Source organism: Ranitomeya imitator, chromosome 6 (genome assembly GCF_032444005.1).
Source record: "Ranitomeya imitator isolate aRanImi1 chromosome 6, aRanImi1.pri, whole genome shotgun sequence".
In the NCBI taxonomy this organism is placed as follows: domain Eukaryota; kingdom Metazoa; phylum Chordata; class Amphibia; order Anura; family Dendrobatidae; genus Ranitomeya; species Ranitomeya imitator.
Window position 1 is genome coordinate 436,768,860 of NC_091287.1, and position 19,393 is coordinate 436,788,252.

The 19,393-nt window shown below is 45.2% G+C and overlaps 1 protein-coding gene across 2 annotated transcripts in view; it reads right to left on the reverse strand.

Moving 5' to 3' along the window:
• Nucleotides 1-19,393, reverse strand: part of TOX (thymocyte selection associated high mobility group box) — a 422,063-nt gene that overhangs the window by 22,145 nt on the left and 380,525 nt on the right. The gene's annotated exons all lie outside the window — the stretch shown is intronic.

Here is a 19,393-nt window from a genome sequence, read left to right on the forward strand (position 1 = left end):
CTTTCTCTCCCCCCTCCCCTGTCTCAGGATTTGCTGTACGTGTCCATGCATATGCTGCACTATTGGTCCAGATAGCCTGCTGTGCTAGCAGGTTCCTTGTATCCTTCCTCTTTTTTGTATTTTGCCCTTTGATTGGGCTGGTTTTGTACATTTTAAGTGCATTAATAAAATGATTGTTTTACTTTTTCAATCTGTCGGTGTTTATTGTACTCCATGTCCTCTAGTTTTTTATACCTTAAATGAGACAGTTTCCATCCAAAACACATAAAAAACTCTATTGTCTACAGCCAAGCAATCAGATACAATCATATATGTTCCAACCCCATGGATAGAGATGAACACCTTGGTCGCCTCAGAAAGGCCTTTTTGAATCAGTGTTACCATCCAAGAACAATTGAAAACCAGATCACAAGAGCCACCAGAATATCAAGGAATCACCTGCTACATTACAAAGCTAAAGAAGAAAATATCCGGGTACCTCTAGTAGTCACCTACAATCCAAATCTGGAGGCGCTAAGGGGAGCTGCACAGAAATTACAACCTTTACTACCAAAAAATGCCTGATTACAATTCATTTTTCCAGGCCTCCCACTACTGTGTTTTAGGCAGCCCCCAAATCTAAGACGTATCATTGTCAGAAACTCGCTGTTGGGGGTCGAGTTCCCGCCTCTGCACAGGGGGAATCTCGGGCCATCTCCGCTGAGGTCTCCCATTCTTCCCCTGCACAGTGGAGCCTGTTCAACAGAGACGTCGGTCCCAACATCTTGCTCAGTTTCACTCTGTGCAAAGGGTTACTGCTGTTTTTCCAGCTTCTGCCATTGAAGCCAGTGCTGGGCAGCGGCAAGCAGACACTTTTGGGACTAAGTCCTGTTTTTCCGTTTCTGAGCATGCCCGGGGTAAGATCTCTCATTAGAGATCGAGGGTCACATGCTTAGATACTGCAGCAAAACTCATTGGTTCTCCAGGAAGGTCCTGAAGTTGCTCAGGCTCTGCGACAGCCTCTCATTGGTCTTTCTAGGAAGGTCCTGTACTTGCCGCAGCTATAAAAAGGTTTGCATGGCCGCACAGCCATGCGCTAGTATCAATCCAAGTATGTGCTTTGCACCAGTGTGGTTATGTGTGAATGTATTCAGGGACCCGGCTGAAATAAGCCCCTAGAATACCGGCACCTCCGGTGAGGAGATTGTATGAATGTATTCAGGGCTCTGGCTGAAATAAGCCCCTATAATACCAGCTCCTGCGGTGAGGAGAGTGCGTGTTTGCATAACCACTGTCTGCTATCAGTTCGGCAGTAAGCTTGTGCTCCTGTGAGACTAACAGGGCGCAGTGCTTTCCTTTCATGGCTACTTTGTGAAGTAACAGAGCTAGTCTATACCGCCAAACAGTGCCACTATTCACTAGCAGCAGGTTCCTCCTGCACGGTGGACCCCGGGCTGCGAACACACCAATTATAATAAACGTCTATATTTACTCGGTGCATTCCGCTAGCCCTAACACTCGCTGTCCTCTCCAACAGCTGCAGGAACCTTTCCAGAAAAAATGTAAAACCTGTCCATTTATAATGACCACGGACAAGATCAAGATCCCCAATTCACATCAGGACTACAAGATACCAGGTACTTTCAGCTGCATCACTTCTAATGTGGTGTATCTAATTATTTGCACTAAATATCCAACTCAGGGTCTGTATGTTGGGGAGACAGGGCAGAAACCGAGAACAAGGATAAATTCTCTCTGCCAAACAATAAAAGAAAAAAGAATGGATCTACCTGTGGCCAAACATTTCTGTATGTCTGATCATAGCACCATGGACTTGAAATTACTTGTATTGAAAGGTAACTTCAAATCTCAGAGAGACAGGAGAATCTCGGAGTATGAATTTATGACAACCAACCTTTGCCACACTTAGTGCAGGAATGAATGTGTCGCATGAATTTATGTCTTTTTACATCAATTAAGGAATTTGCATTCAGACCTTATGGGGCATCATAACAGTACCAGACCCCAATCAGAGGACAGCAAAACATTCACTCCTTATCTAGGAACTTTCCAATATTTATGGACACAACTGTTTATCACTCTCCCATAATGACAGCTCTGTGCTGTGTTGTGTATAAATATGTGATGTGATTCTTCAGAATTTCTTTCAGTCTATGCCTGATGAAGAGGCCTGAGTAGCCTCGAAAGCTTGCAATTTGTTACCATCTTTTCAAGATTATAAGTAATCAGCAAGGAAACTGCCAATGGGTATTTTTTTTCCTTTCTGGTGGCCACTGCTGGAAAAATGTAATATTACTTACGATTATTTAAATGACTGGTTGGTCATATAAAACATGGATGAGCCGAATTTACCAGAGAGAGAGACCACTATTTACAGGTAGCTCTCCACTCTGACTTAGGCCGGGGTCACACGACAGTATTTTCTCTGATCCGAGAAAATCGGTCTGGTTATGCTAAACATACAATGCTCAAATTCTGATCAGAGTGTAATCAGAGTGTGATCATATTTCGATCCGATTTTCTCAGATGAGAAGATGGAGAAAAAAAACCTATCCATTCTGTCAGTGAAAGAAAATGGGACTGCACTCAGTTGTCATCCAAGTGTAGTACAATATTTTGCATGGACTCATTGACTTGCATTGCCGAGTGTGATCCAAATATCAGATGCAAATTGTGCGTGCTGCAATTTTGTTTTCTTAGACAGACTCCGTCCAAGGAAAAATTGGACATATGCATGGCGCCACTGAATAACATTGCATCAGGCCAAAAATATGGTCGCCTAAACGAGCCCTTACAGAAAGAAATCATGACTGGAAGACACCCCTCTAATATATCTATATGCCCACTTGAAACAGTCAAACGAAAAACTGCTGGAGAGATCAGAGCAAATAGGGTCTTATCCAATATAGAGTGAGTGAATATAATTAGATTCTACTCACCAGATAGCGCTATCGATATAGCATACCAAGAAATATCCGCTGCAGCAGATCCACTTGTCAGCAAGTGACCATACTATATATGGATGAAAGAGTTTATGTGGATATGGTCCATGCTTCCAAATAATTGAAAGTTCAAAGGTGTATCACATAAAGGATGGTGGTTTATTCAACGCGTTTAAAAGTCTAACCGACTTCTTCATCAGGAAATACCACTCAAATACCGATATTTCATCCATCACTTGAAAGGGTAACATTTTATATGGCCATTAATTTACTTCAATCTGTAAGAGTGTTTTGGATTTTTTTTTTGAGATGATAATTTCTGCTTGAATCTTCATAGCCTCTTATTGTCTTGGGTCATGCTTCAGAATCAAATCCATGAGTTTTGAAATAATGGGTAGAAAATGTCATCGTGGTGCTACTACAAGGATAAAATCCAAAAGTTCAGATAAGTTAAGATAATTGAGACTTCAGTGATCCTTGGGAGTAACCTACTAATTAATCCCAAGATACTTTCATCAAACTGACCATGAAGGAACACCACAAAGAGTGTGAAAGCACCAATAAAGATTAAGTGGCTAGATTGACTTGACATAAAAGTAATGGAATTACAGTAGCTCCAGAAAGAGACATCAGTTTTTGGGCTCTGAGGATTTGTCAGCTCCTAAGTGTAATTCTGCCTTTCCATATCCCTGCAGCTTCTAATTGAGCAGGACAGGCTTATAATTGAAGCAAATTAAGTATTTACTCTAGCTACTTCTAGCAAGGGAGGGAAGGACATACCAGCAGGAAGGAATGCGTAGGAAATAAAATTGTTCTCACTTGTGTCAGACTTGCCCTTCTATAACACATTAGCAGCAATTTCATGAGGCGTCAAACACTGGAATAAATACTGAATAATAAAATAATGAGGTGTTGCTATTAAGTCATGCAGCCATAGCTAATTTTACGGCAGGTGAATTATGCAGACTAAAGAAAGGCGTATGTTACAGTAACAGTTTGCTTGCTCATGCTACCTAATCATGAAAATCACACCAGGAATCCTCGAAGAGTCAACGTCTTCTTACGACACAATCCTCTTCTTAAGGAAACCCTTCAATACATCCTTGCATACAGCAATAAAACTCATATTTAAAGACAAATCTGAACTCTAAAAATAGGGTTCTACATTTTGGGCTTTACTATAAACATATGTGTTTGCGTCTCCGGTTGAAGCTTTAGAGTTGTTGACAGTAATGTAAACAAAGCATTTTGTTTGCAATTTGCAGAATCTATTACAGCCTTACTGTGCTTCCTATTAGAGATGCTAAGACGATTTTGTACCATTCCATCTGGTTTACGTTCGACGCAACTTTCATTTTTTTTTCACTTAACAACTATTATACAAAACAGAAAAAAAAATGACCTCAGTGTTCCTGTGAATTGTTAGTCTTAGTAAAAATTAGAAGCATGTTTAAATCTCCCAAGAGTATTCAATAATGTAATGAATAAAGAAAGGCTCATATTTAAGGGACCTCTCAGAAACTGGCTGGTAGTAATTAAGCTGCTGCCTAGCGTCTGCTGTAATGTGCCCCGTATTGTGAATACTGATAATAATTAAAACTTGATTTGTCCCCAACAGATATAGTTCAGTGATGATAATGTAGCAGTATAATTGCAAACTGTTATTTAACTCCTAACATATAAATATTCAAAGAAAGATTAATATTTCAATGAAAAGTACAGTATAGACTCGCTCATCACAGCGAAACAAATTATTCCAAAGCTCGACTGTAACCAATCTATTATCAACATTGAGGTCCACAATGACTTGATCAGGGTTTATCATGGAAAATTATTAACTGCTTTTCACACATGAATGTAATTATATCCTTGTCAGGGTGTATGGATCAGGTGCAGGAGCTGAGCCTGCTCTCCATAAGACAGTTGATTGGTGTGTTATACAGGCAAGACATGCCTCTAACAGAGGGGGAACTGAGCTAGTTCTGATTGTTGCTGTTAACTATTTACATGCTGCTGTTAATCATTGACAGAAGCATTTAAATGGTTTGGTTGCTGGTGTGCGCATGTACCAGCTCCCATTTCCACCCCATGAAGTAGTCATAGGGTGCAGATGGATTACCATCACATTCGGGGACCTAATGAAGGCCATGTCGGTCCCAGGGTTGCCAACTTGACTTTTTATTTTTCCTGGACAACCTATCAAAAAATTACGGACAGACAATAACTTTTACAGACACCTTTCCAAAACCATAATAAATCATTATTATAAGTGATACATGTCTACAGCCAATAATTCAGATATGAAGACATCAGCTACATTCACTATAAAATGATGATAATTAGAGTAAAAATAATCTGTGTAAGTTTCTCCAGCTTCAAAAAAACAAGGGATTCCTTATATTTTTTTATGTAAAGGGCAAAAAAGTGCCCTATTTTCACAGACTGTGTGACGCTGTAAGAATCTGGCTGCACTCGGATGTCACCCGAGTGCAGTCCGATTAGAGCATGTATATTCAAACGGAGAGTGGACCCACTGGACCGTGATGACGAACCCCTCTCGGACGAGCTGACCATGTGGACCGCCCCCTATACAGGGAGAGTTAGGGGCAGGCCCGTGAGGGACTATCGCCACGGAAGCTGGAGGGTCGACTGAGAACAGATGGGAACACAGCAGGCACAAAGGGAAAGAGGGAACAGAAAGGAAATACTGAGACAAGGGAGAAGATGGGAACGCTACAGAGGCATGGAGACTGGCAGGACAATATGGAGAGACCGAGGCTGACGGGAGCAAGGAAAAGATATAGGAGCCGGGCAGGTACTGCAGAGGAAAAGGAACTGAAGGAACAAGACAGGAACACAGGAAACAGGCAGGCACTGCAGAGGGCGGAGGAGACCCAAAGTCAGAGAGCTAGGAACGCTCAGAGACCACAGGTGGCCAGAAGCACTTGTAAACACAAATGAACATCAGGCACAGAGAAGCAGCAGGAAGCAGTTTACATAGCAGCATGGGAGCTACTTCCGGGTTACAGTCCTCCAGGATGACAGAGAGGACAGGAAAGAGCGCCAACAGAGGAATCAGATGTGCGCACGCGCAGAGCTGAATGCGGCGCGCGCGCGCACCCGGCGAGCTGCAGTGGGAAGAGCCGGCGGCAGCAACGGCATGACAGTACCCCCACCTTTACGCCCCTCCTTTTTAAGACTAGAAAGAAACCGGGACAAAATACCAGGAGCCCGAATGTTCTCTCGAGGCTCCCAGGACCTCTCCTCAGGACCAAAACCCTTCCAGTCAACCAAAAACAAAGTTCTCCCTCTAAGTTTTTTCATGGCTAAGATGTCCCTAACCTCAAAGACATCATCCTCGGAAACAGGCGAAGGAGAACAAAGGTTAGAAGAATGAAACTGATTAAAAACTACAGGTTTAAGGAGAGACACATGAAAAGAATTAGAAATACGCAGAGAGGCAGGCAACTTAAGTTTGTAAGAAACGTCATTAATACGAGACAAAACTTCGAATGGACCGATATAGCGAGGACCCAGCTTATGTGAAGGGATTTTGAGACGGATAAATTTAGAAGAAACCCAAACCTTGTCCCCAGGATGGAATATAGGAGAATCAAGATGTCTTTTGTCCGCATGTCTCTTCATCCTAACTTGAGTCAACTCAAGGGCGGACTTGGTCTCCTGCCAGACCCTGGAGAACTCTCTAGACAGAAGATCAGCCGCTGGTACAGTAGAGACAGGAGGAACCGGAAGAGGAAGACCAGGATGTTGACCGTAGACGATAAAAAATGGAGATTTGTTAGTAGCTTCGCTGGGATGGTTATTGTAAGAAAACTCAGCCCATGGCAGTAAGTCAGACCAATCATTCTGATGAGAATTGGAGAAATGGCGGAGATAAGTTACCAAGGTCTGATTAGTACGTTCCACCTGGCCATTGGACTGTGGATGGTAGGCCGAAGAAAAATCAAGCGAAATGTTCATAGATCTGCAGAGGGATCTCCAGAAGCGGGCGGTGAATTGAACACCTCGGTCAGAAACAATATGTAAAGGAAGACCATGAAGACGAAAAATATGGTGAACAAAAATCTTTGCCAATTCGGGAGCAGAAGGTAAACCTGGGAGAGCGATGAAATGAGCCATCTTGGAGAAACGGTCCATGACCACGAAGATGACGGTGGAACCAGAAGAATGAGGCAGATCAGTGATGAAATCCATAGATAAATGTTGCCACGGAGAGGAAGGTACTGGCAAAGGATGTAGAAGCCCAGAAGGTAGTTGCCTGGGAATCTTATTCTTGGCACAGGAAGGACAAGAGGCGACAAAACTTTGGACATCCTTAGACAACGTTGGCCACCAGTAAAAACGAGAGATCAAACGAAAGGTTTTTTTGAAACCAACATGTCCAGCCAGTTTGGAGGCGTGACCCCAAAGTAAGACACGTCTCCTGTTCCCTTCAGCGACAAAGGTCTTACCCGGAGGCAACGAAGTAAGAGAGACTGGAGCAACTGTGATGACTCTGGCAGGATCAATGATGTGTGCAGGCTCGTCCTCCAAATCCACTACCTGGAATGACCTAGACAGAGCGTCAGCTTTGGAGTTTTTATTTCCTGGCAAAAAACGAAGTTCGAAGTCAAACCTGGCGAAAAACAAGGCCCACCTGGCCTGCCGAGGATTAAGTCTTTGCGCAGAACGAATATACACCAGATACTTGTGATCGCTGTAGATTATAAAACGATGTAAAGCCCCTTCTAAGAGGTACCGCCACTCCTCTAATGCCAACTTGATTGCCAACAGTTCTTTATCACCGATGGAATAATTTTTTTCCGAGGAGGAGAAGATCTTTGAGAAAAAACCACAAGGCACAAGACGACCAGAAGAGGATTTCTGCGAGAGCACAGCTCCAGCTCCAATTGCAGAAGCATCTACTTCAAGGATGAAGGGTTTATTGGCCACTGGACGATGAAGAATAGGAGCTGAGGCAAAGGCTTGCTTGATGGACCGGAAAGCCTCTTCGGCCTCAGACGACCACAGATGAGGATTGGCACCCTTCCGAATCATGGAGGAGATTGGAGCTGAAAGAGAGGAAAAGTGAGGTATAAACTGCCGATAGTAGTTAGCAAATCCAAGAAATCGCTGAATTGCTTTCACTCCAAGAGGATGCGGCCAGTTGAGCACGGCAGAAACTTTTCCCGGATCCATACACAAACCAGCGTCGGAAATGATGAAACCCAAGAAGGGTAGAGATGACTGTTCGAAGACACATTTTTCCAGTTTTGCATACAGCCGATTCTCTCTCAAACGCTGAAGTACTTGCCGTACATCTCTTCTGTGAGTAGACAGATCTGGAGAGAACACAAGGATATCGTCCAAGTACACTACAACACAGTTGTAAAGTAGATCCCGAAAAACATCATTTACGAACTCCTGGAAGACTGCGGGTGCATTGCATAAACCGAAGGGCATAACCAAATATTCATAATGACCATCTCTGGTATTAAACGCAGTCTTCCACTCGTCACCAGAACGGATACGGATCAAATTATAAGCTCCTCTGAGATCCAATTTGGTAAAGATTCGTGCTCCACGCAGACGATCAAAGAGTTCTGGTATGAGAGGAAGTGGGTACTTGTTTTTGATCGTGATGGTGTTGAGACCCCGGTAGTCTATACATGGGCGAAGAGAACCGTCCTTCTTTTTAACGAAGAAGAACCCAGCTCCTGCAGGTGAGGAAGACTTTCGAATGAAGCCTCTGGCCAGATTCTCTTGAATATATTCGGACATGGCTTGCGTCTCGGTAGGAGACAATGGGTAAATACGACCCCTAGGTGGAGTAGAACCAGGAACAAGGTCTATCGGGCAGTCATAAGAACGGTGCGGCGGCAAAATCTCCGCTTCCTTCTTGTTAAAGACGTCCGAGAAAGCGCAATAGGCAGGAGGAATTCCCATGGATTCCGAAGCAGACCAAGAGGAGGACGCAGGCTTGACGGGAAGCAGGCACCTGTTCAGACAAGACTGTCCCCACCGTAGAACATCTCCAGTACGCCAGTCCAGCGTGGGTTCGTGATCTCTCAACCAAGGAAGACCCAAAAGGAAAGAATGAGACAAAGAAGGTAAAACATAAAAGGCCAGTTTCTCACGATGAAGTGCTCCAATCTGAAGTTCGACTTCCTCCGTAACCAAGTTGACGGTCTCCCGCAAAGGCTGACCATCGACAGAAGCTATTTGTCTAGGAGTCTCCAAGGGTCTAACAGGTATCCCAAGCCTGTTAACAACCTCGAGCTGAACAAAGTTCCCAGCCGCTCCTGAATCAACATAAGCCTCCAGAGAAAAGTGATGGGAACCTAAATGAAGAATAACAGACAAAACCAGAGGCGGAGAGGAATCATAACCACCTAGGAAGGCCTCTCTTACCTGTCCTAGGCGGATGCGTTTCCCGACTTCTGAGGACACGCGTGTAAGAGATGAGAGGCACTGCCGCAGTAAAAACAAAGACCTTGTGCGAGTCTCTCTTTGCGGCGTTGCTCAGAAGACTTAAGGCGATCGACCTGCATGGGTTCAGGAGAAGATGAAGAAGCCACCGGGGCTGCTTGAGAAAAGGAAGTCCCTCGAGCAACAGTGGTCTGGCGAAGAGGTCTCCTCTCTCTGGCAAGCTCACGAGTGCGCTCCTGAAAGCGCAGATCAATGCGTATGGCCAAGGAGATAAGATCATCCAAAGAGGTGGGAGTGTCCTGTCCCGCCAACTCATCCTTAATCCGTGAAGACAAACCACGCCAAAACGCTCCAACCAAAGCCTCATTATTCCACCCAAGGTCTGAGGACAGAATCCGGAAACGGATGGCGTACTGGGCTACTGAGAGAGTACCCTGGTAAAGGTTAAAGAGGGACTCAGTGGTAGAGACCAGACGACCAGGTTCATCAAAAACCTTACGGAAGGTATCCAGGAACGGATTGAGTTGGAAGACCAAAGGATCATCACGCTCCCAGAGGGGATTAACCCATGCCAAAGCCTCACCCTCCAAATGGGATACTATAAAAGCAACCTTAGCTCGGTCGGTAGGATAAAGTAGCGGAGACAATTCAAAATGCAACTGGCATTGATTAAGAAAGCCACGGCACGCTTTAGAATCCCCACCATACCGAGGAGGTCTAGCAAGTCGGGGAGAGGGTTGTGGCGCAGAGACAGGAGTGGAACCAGAGGCCACATTCTGGAGGGAGCGAAGCCGATCATTAATGGAGGCCATAAAATTCAAAATATGGGACCGAGTGTCCCGTTGTTGATCTAGCTCCTGCTGAAGGGCAACCAACTGCGGAGCAATACCAGGATCAGAAGGCTGTAAAGCCGCTAGGCGAGACTCCATATTCTTTAAAAATGACATGATCCTAGTCTAGTTTTCACGCAAAAAGAGTAACTCCTTTTGAGTGTTAGAGACTCCAGCGGGGTCCATGGCCTGATGTTACTGTGACGCTGTAAGAATCTGGCTGCACTCGGATGTCACCCGAGTGCAGTCCGATTAGAGCATGTATATTCAAACGGAGAGTGGACCCACTGGACCGTGATGACGAACCCCTCTCGGACGAGCTGACCAGGTGGACCGCCCCCTATACAGGGAGAGTTAGGGGCAGGCCCGTGAGGGACTATCGCCACGGAAGCTGGAGGGTCGACTGAGAACAGATGGGAACACAGCAGGCACAAAGGGAAAGAGGGAACAGAAAGGAAATACTGAGACAAGGGAGAAGATGGGAACGCTACAGAGGCACGGAGACTGGCAGGACAATATGGAGAGACCGAGGCTGACGGGAGCAAGGAAAAGATATAGGAGCCGAGCAGGTACTGCAGAGGAAAAGGAACTGAAGGAACAAGACAGGAACACAGGAAACAGGCAGGCACTGCAGAGGGCGGAGGAGACCCAAAGTCAGAGAGCTAGGAACGCTCAGAGACCACAGGTGGCCAGAAGCACTTGTAAACACAAATGAACATCAGGCACAGAGAAGCAGCAGGAAGCAGTTTACATAGCAGCATGGGAGCTACTTCCGGGTTACAGTCCTCCAGGATGACAGAGAGGACAGGAAAGAGCGCCAACAGAGGAATCAGATGTGCGCACGCGCAGAGCTGAATGCGGCGCGCGCGCGCACCCGGCGAGCTGCAGTGGGAAGAGCCGGCGGCAGCAACGGCATGACAGACTGTACTGGAATTTCTGGATGGTTGGAAACTCTGCTCAGTCCTCCTATAAAGCCCAATGTATGGGTGGACTTTGTAGAAAAACTTCAACTGCGATATTTGCTGCAAAACCATAGTATTGCAGTATATAGTACAATCAATGAAATGATTGCTGATTCAAGTTTCCTAAGGGGACTACAAAATTCATTGAAAATTAATTATTAAATGTTTCTTAACAACATTAGAAAATAAAGAAATATATATATATAAGCTTAAATCACCCCCAACTTACCAACTCAAAAAATAAAGAAATGGGAAAAAACATGTTTGGATTTGACACTTCTGTAAAAAGTCAATATTATGAAAGAAAAAAACCAAAACATATGGTAAACTATGTACAGAAAAAAAAATCAAAATGTAAGAATTGTGGTTCCCGCACCTTCCCAGAAAAGTAATAAAAAACTTTCAAAATATTGTATGTACCCCAAAACAATATCAATAAAAGTTACAGCTTGCCCCTGTTAGGTGTCGCGTTCCTGTCGCTGCACAGGGGGAATCTCAAACCACCTCCACTGCGGTCTCCCATTCTTCTCCAGCCGAAGTGGAGCCTGCTCAGCAGAGACGTCAGTCCCAACACCTGGCTCGGACAGATACTACACGTTTGTTTACTACTGCCCTTCCAGGTTCAGCCATTATAATCAGTACTGTTCGGCAGCGAGCAGGCGCTCCTGGGACTAAGTCCTCCTTTTCTCCTTCTGAGCATGCCCAAGGGAAGACCTCTCATTGGAGGTTGGGGGTCACATGCTCAGGTCCTGTAGCAGCTCCTATTGGTCCACTAGGAAAGTCCTGGAGAGCTACAACTATAAAAGGTTGGCATGGCCGCAGGGTCATGCGCTAGTATCATTTGTGTTTGGCTGTTGCCAGTGGATACTCTACCACTCAGTATATATGTGGTGTGAAGCTGTTAGCATTGCGACTGTACACTCAGGCAGGCAGCTAGCATCAGTGGGGGCAATTAGCCTTGGCATAGCACCTGGTTCCTTCATGTGTGCGGTTAGCACAGAAGAGTTCCAGAGCAAGCACAACCCTAGTTGGGTATTAGTTTCTGTGTACAGAGCGACTCTGTGAGGCAACAGAGGTCACTTACATTTCACACGGGGTGAAGTTTAACCCACGTGTGAGCTCAGTGTCCATCCGCCATTACTTTGCAGCAGGTATCTCTGCACGGTGGACCCCGGGCTGTGAATGCACCTCGTATCAAGCTCTCTATTACATGGTGCATTCTGCTAGCCCTAACAGCCCCCCCAAAAACAGTCTTCACACAGCTCAATCAGCAGAAAAAGAGAAACTTATGGGTCTCAGAAAACAGTGACACTGACACAAAGCAATTTATTTTTTTACAAAGTTCATATTTTTTTTAACCACAAGCATAACAAAAACTTTGCAAGTTTGGTATCATTGTAATCAATCTGATCCAAAGTGTCATGTTAGCAGGTCACTTAAATGCTTAATAAATTAAGGAAAAAAAATAGAAACCATTGTCCGCATTGCACATTATATGTTAAAGTGAATGGTGCCATTCAAACCCACAACATACTCCACAAAATCAATCCCTTGTCCAGCTATGTTGACAGAAAAACAAAAGGTTAAAGGGGTTGTCTCCGCATGACTCTTTTTATAGATAAGACTATTAATAATCCAGGAAATCTCTGAGGAAGCTTCAGCTGGCTATACAATTCACCTGCAGTACTGCAATTCAGTCAGATGAATGGTTCTCCTTACACTACGTTCAGGGACCCACCTCTATGATGTCTATGATGGCACTATGAGGATCCACTAGGGCATAGAAATATGGGTTATTCTGAGAAGAATTCAACTTTAGCACACATTCATTATTTTAGTACAAGTTACAGTGTTAGGCTTAGGGTAGATAATGGCATATTACGGTACATCTCAGCAATATTTCCTTACAATGTCTTGACCAGGAAAGCATTAGTAAACTATTACGCTCAATGACAATACAATAATTACTGAAATTTTTGCAATGACAACAAACTAGCCAAATGAAATATTGAATATTAAATTGTGTGTTATTGGAAATTATCATAATTAAAATTGAATTTTCATGGCCAAACAGCAGCCTATAGGCCTTGTTATGTCAAGCTAAAGTGATTACATATAGTATATCTGTATAAAACATCTGCTCTAAAAGAGAAAATAAATCTAACAATTTAGTTTTTCTAGATACCAAGAGTGTAATTGATGGAAGAACTGTGTTTTTCTAAATTTTTGTTGGATCAGCATTAAACAATAATTAGATAATTTACCATTAGTTTTAATAATTACTTTTGCTTGTGATAGAATTGAATTCTCTCGATAGTCTTCTGACTGGTTACTACTACTGTACTGCGTAACTACTAATTCCCTAAGCTTAGAGTGTCCCAGTCATTTGAAGATAGTAAATTGTTCTCATTTAATCTTTCTCAAAAATTGTTCCATACATGTCAATCCAACAATAACTACACTGGGGGTTAGGAGGACATGAGTCGGCATCCACCATGACCAGGAGAAATATTGAACTGATTACCACAGAGGGGTCAAATACTGTAGATATATCATCCTGATGAATTGTTCTTTCTGACAGAAAAATCAAGAGTCATGAAAGATGGCTACACAAAACACCCAAACCATAAATCATACCAGACAAAAGAGTGACGTGAATGTTGAAGAATATTTAAAACAGAATTACTGAAATTAAACATATCTTTAATAGAATGGCAAAAAAGGAAAGTTGGCCTTTAGGCTAGAAAAAATCAAAGATTCTCAAGATAATAAAGATTTTTTTTAAGGAACCAGTATTATTAGAGAGTTAAAAAGAGATTTCAATTATTGCCCTTGAGAAATTAAGGTTAGAATATTTAATCCTACAACTGGCGCCATCACCAACAATACCAATGTATTCCATATGCAATTATTTTCTTCACTTACGACCCTAAAAAACGATATATTTTCCATATAGACGATGCAAATTGGGATGCAACAGCAATAGTACCTTGTAGGTATTGTATGATAAAATTCTGTGGCAATCTATGACTTTCTCAAGTGTTCAGGAAATAATATATATAAAATTTTACAAATTTTTGGGGGATGCAGTTAATTAATTGTCTTATTCTACTGAAAAAAGCAAAACAAGTTACTTTGAGGTTGGTCATAACAGACCTTCTCTAAATTACGGGTATTTCCAATTTTTCTGTTCTATTAATGCTTCCATATCCCATCGTTTCATCAAAGATAATAGATATGAAGGCTGCTCCAGGAGTACTTTGTCAAGCCAAATATTTCTCCTCCAGCAATCATTAACGGAAAGCTGTGGTATTATATGGCTCTCCATTAAGGCTTATAGAACAAACACTCAAATACCCTATCAATTTATAGGGCTGATATTATCCACCCAAAGGAAACAAAAATAAAAAAGTAAGAATCATAAAAAGTATAGAAAAAAGGATTTTAACCCCTTAACCCCTAGGGCTTTTTTTCGGTTGTCCTTCCCAGAGCCATAACTTTTTCATTTTTCCGTCAATATGGCCATTTGAGGGCTTATTTTTTGTGGATGAGTTGTACTTTTGAACAACACCATTGGTTTTACCATGTCATGTACTAGAAAACAGGAAATAAATCCAAGTGCGGTGAAATTGCAAAAAAAGTGCAATCCCACATTTGTTTTTAGTTTGGCTTTTTTGCTAAGTTCACTAAATGCTAAAACTGACCTGCCATTATGATTCTCCAGGTCATTATGAGTTCATAGACACCAAGCATGTCTAAGTTCTTTTTATCTAAGAGGTGAAAAAAAATTATTTGCTAAAAAAAAAAAAAATTACGCAATTTTCCGGTAAAGGGTCACCGGAGCACGCATTATCTTGCCAGATGGCTAGAACCACTTGTGTTAGGGGTTGAGTTCCCGCTTCTGCACAGGGGGAATCTCGAGCCACCTCCACTGCGGTCTCCCATTCTTGTCCAGCCACAGTGGAGTCTGCTCAGCAAGGACATCGGTCCCAGCATCTTGCTCATTCTCACTCTGTTCTGAGAGTTACTGCTGCTTCTCCAGTCTCTGCTATTATTACTATGTCTGTGCTGGTCAGCAGCGAGCGGACTTCTCTGGGACTAAGTCCTTGTCTGCACGTACTGAGCATGCCCAGCGTAAGGTCTCCCGTTGGAGATCGAGGGTCATGTGCTCAGGCTCTGCAGCACATTCCATTGGTCCTCTTGGCAGGTCCTCGAAGGGCAAAAGTGCTGTGGCCACTTCCTGTGCTGCTGCTATATAAACTGCGCATGACCGCACGGCCATGCGCTAGTATTGTCAAACAATTGCTAATGTGTGTATGTTGTGAGTGCAAGTTGTCCTTGGATACCCCTACCCTATAGTATGACTGTTCGCGGAAGGTGTATGGCTGCTACCTAGCGCCCGACTTATCCTACAGCACTAGTCACACATTATAGCGTCCAGTTGCTGTGACCGCCAGTACGGCGCCGTGCACTTCCTCTGTGCTTTCCTTACCCAAGCCTGGGTGGTTAGTGGCGTTCGTCAGTGCGGCACTGCATGCTCTTCTGTTTCATTTCACACCCAGTTGCGGTGTTGCGCCAGCAAGGGTCTAATCGGACTTCAATCCCAGTTGGGGTTGAGTTCGCTGACTACTTGCTCGCGCTTTAGGTGCGGTACCGCGGTCCTGTGCCTTAACAGGATTGCTTCTTTCACGCTGGGTGAGGTTAACCCACGCGTGTATACTTTAGTGTACCGCCATATAGTCTGATAATTGCTAGCAGCAGGTTTTCACCTGCACGGTGGACCCCGGACTGCGAACGCATCTATACCATCTGTCTTGGTGCGTTCCGCCAGTCCTAACAGAATACTAGCGCCAGGGTCTGGCTAGTAAAATGGCGGACGACCAGCGTTTACAGTGGTACATCCAGCAGCTGGAGGGAAGGTTGGCGGCTCTTGAGCGTTCAACCTCAGCTGTGGATGTTACTGCTGTCGCTGTTCAGGCTGCAAGTGTGGCTGCAGCTACCTTGTCCACTGCCGCTCCTGTACCGACGCTATCTCGCCTCCCGCTACCAGAGAAATTTTCTGGTGACAGTAAGTCCTGTAGGGGTTTCGTGAGTCAGTGCTCAATACATCTCGAGCTTCTGGCCTCTCGTTTCCCTACAGAGCGGGCTAAGGTGGGCTTTATAATTTCCTTATTGTCGGACAGGGCGTTGCAGTGGGCTACGCCGCTGTGGGAGCGTGGCGATCATGTGGTGCAGAGTGCTCCGTTATTCCTGAGCACTCTGAAACAGGTCTTTCTAGGACCTCGTGTCACCCATGACACGGCGCTCCAACTGTTGGCACTGACTCAGGGCTCGTCCTTGGTCAGCCTTTTTGCCGTCCATTTCCGCACTCTGGCATCTGAGCTGGAGTGGTCGGATAAAGCCCTTATCCCTATATTTTGGAGGGGGCTGGCTGACCACGTTAAGGATGCTCTGGCCACTAGGGAGATTCCCGCCACACTGGAGGAGTTAATAGCAGTATCTACTCGCATTGACCTCCGTTTTCACGAGCGGAGGTTAGAGCGAGCCCAGTGTAGGCAGAGGTTTCGGCTGGCTCCCACCTTCGCCAAACCTTTGGAATCTCCAGTCCAGGATCCTGAGTTCCAGGAACCTAAGGTGGTGTCACGAGTGGGATATAAGTCCCAGACCGCTCGTGCACTCCAGGGTTGCCATGTTTGCCAACAGCCAGGACATCTTGCCACCAGATGTCATCAGCGGTCGAGGAAACGTCAGCGTCTAGTGGTAGTAGGTGGAGGTGCACTAGACACTGCGACGTTTGCCTCCAAATTGTCCTTTAAGGGGACAATTACCTTTGGCTCATCCTCCCACTCGGTAGACCTCTGCTTGGATTCTGGGGCGGAGGGCAATTTTATGTCTTCTGCCTTCGCCCAACGTCACGCAATACCCCTGGTTATGCTATCTCAACCAGTAACGGTACGAGTGGTGAATGGGTCGACACTCCCCGCACAGATAACACATCAGACCATCCCTGTTACTCTGTCCCTGTCGCCATCCCATCAGGAGATTATTTCTCTGCTCGTCATTCCTGAGGGTATTGATGAGGTCCTGTTGGAGATGCCTTGGCTACGGTACCACTCTCCTCACATCGAGTGGTCCTCAGGCAGAATTCTGGGATGGGGTGAATCATGTGGGGGTAGGTGTCCCCGAGAGTGCGTTCAGGTTGCTATTACTGAGGTACCCGCAGATCTATCCTCTCTTCCCAAGCAATATTGGTCTTACGCAGACGTGTTCTCCAAGAAGGCGGCGGAGACCCTTCCGCCCCATCGCCCCTATGACTGTCCTATCGATCTCTTGCCTGGTGCGGAGCCTCCCCGGGGTCGAGTTTATCCATTATCTCTCCCGGAGACGGAGGCCATGTCTCAGTACATTCAAGAGAATCTGGCAAGAGGGTTTATCAGGAAGTCAGTGTCACCTGCTGGGGCAGGGTTCTTCTTCATGCAGAAGAAGAATGGGGAGCTACGTCCATGCATAGACTACAGGGGTCTTAACGCTATCACCGTTAAGAACAAGTATCCTTTGCCCTTGATATCTGAGCTCTTCGATAGGCTTCGGGGAGCAAGGGTATTTACTAAATTAGATCTGCGGGGTGCTTACAACCTGATTCGCATCCGTGAGGGGGACGAATGGAAAATGGCGTTTAACACCAGAGATGGGCACTATGAGTATCTGGTGATGCCCTTCGGGCTCTGTAATGCCCCAGCCGTTTTTCAAGACTTTGTCAACGACATCTTCCGGGATATGCTTTCCACCTCAGTTGTAGTCTATCTGGATGATATTCTCATCTTTTCTCCAGATATTGACTCCCACCGGAGAGATGTTGGCAGAGTCTTCGACCTCCTACGGGCAAACTCTCTTTACGCTAAGTTGGAGAAGTGTATGTTTGAGCAGGAGTCTTTGCCGTTCCTGGGCTATATCATCTCCGCCCAGGGATTGGCTATGGATCCTGCCAAACTACAGGCTGTGATGGACTGGCAAGAGCCCCATTCTCTTAAAGTGGTGCAGCGCTTTATGGGGTTCATTAACTATTACCGCCAGTTCATTCCCCACTTCTCAACTCTGGTAGCTCCCTTGGTAGCCCTCACCAAGAAGGGAGCGAATCCTAAATTGTGGTCGGAAGAGGTCTCCAAGGCCTTCACTTCTATTAAGTCCCACTTTGCTAGCGCTCCCATCTTACATCGTCCCGATGTGGATAAGCCATTCCTAATGGAGGTGGATGCCTCGTCCGTTGGTGCTGGAGCAGTCCTCTACCAGAAGGATGCTCAAGGTCGGAAGCATCCATGCTTCTTCTTCTCTAAGACTTTCTCGCCAGCAGAGAGAAACTACTCCATCGGGGATAGGGAGCTGCTAGCAATGAAGTTGGCCTTTTCAGAGTGGAGACATCTTCTGGAAGGTGCGCGGTTTCCCTTCCAGGTTTACACTGACCACAAAAATTTGGTCTACTTACAGACAGCCCAGCGGCTAAATTCTCGCCAAGCCAGATGGTCCTTGTTCTTTTTCCGGTTCCACTTTTCTCTTCATTTTCTCGCCGGGGAGAAGAATATTCGTGCTGATGCTCTCTCTCGCTCCCTTATGTCAACTGAAGAGGAGGAAGAGGAGCCTCGGCTTATTGTTCCCTCTGAGAGCCTGAGAACCGTAGCACCGGTTTCGCTTGAGTCTGTGCCTCCGGGCAAGACTTTTGTGCCCATTAATTTGCGACCGGAGGTTCTCTCTTGGGCTCATTCGTCCAGAGTGGGTGGACACTTTGGGACAAAGAGGACATCTGAGCTACTGGCGAGGACGTACTGGTGGCCGCATATGGTCCGGGATGTCAGGGACTATATTCTGGCGTGTGTCTCCTGCGCCAAAAATAAATCTCCGCGTCAAAGGCCAGCTGGGTTGCTCTATCCCTTGCCGGTGGCAGATAGGCCCTGGGAGATGGTCGGGATGGACTTTGTCGTGGGTTTGCCCAAGTCTCGCGGCTGTACCATCATTTGGGTCATCACCGATCATTTCTCGAAAATGGTGCATTTGGTGCCGCTACCACGGTTACCTTCTGCACGGGCCTTGGCTGCGTTGTTCATTAAGCACATCTTCCGCCTACATGGTATGCCTGACAAAATTGTCAGTGACCGGGGTCCCCAGTTTGCGTCTCGGTTCTGGAGAGAGCTGTGTCGTCTTCTCAGTATTGAGTTGAATCTCTCTTCCGCTTATC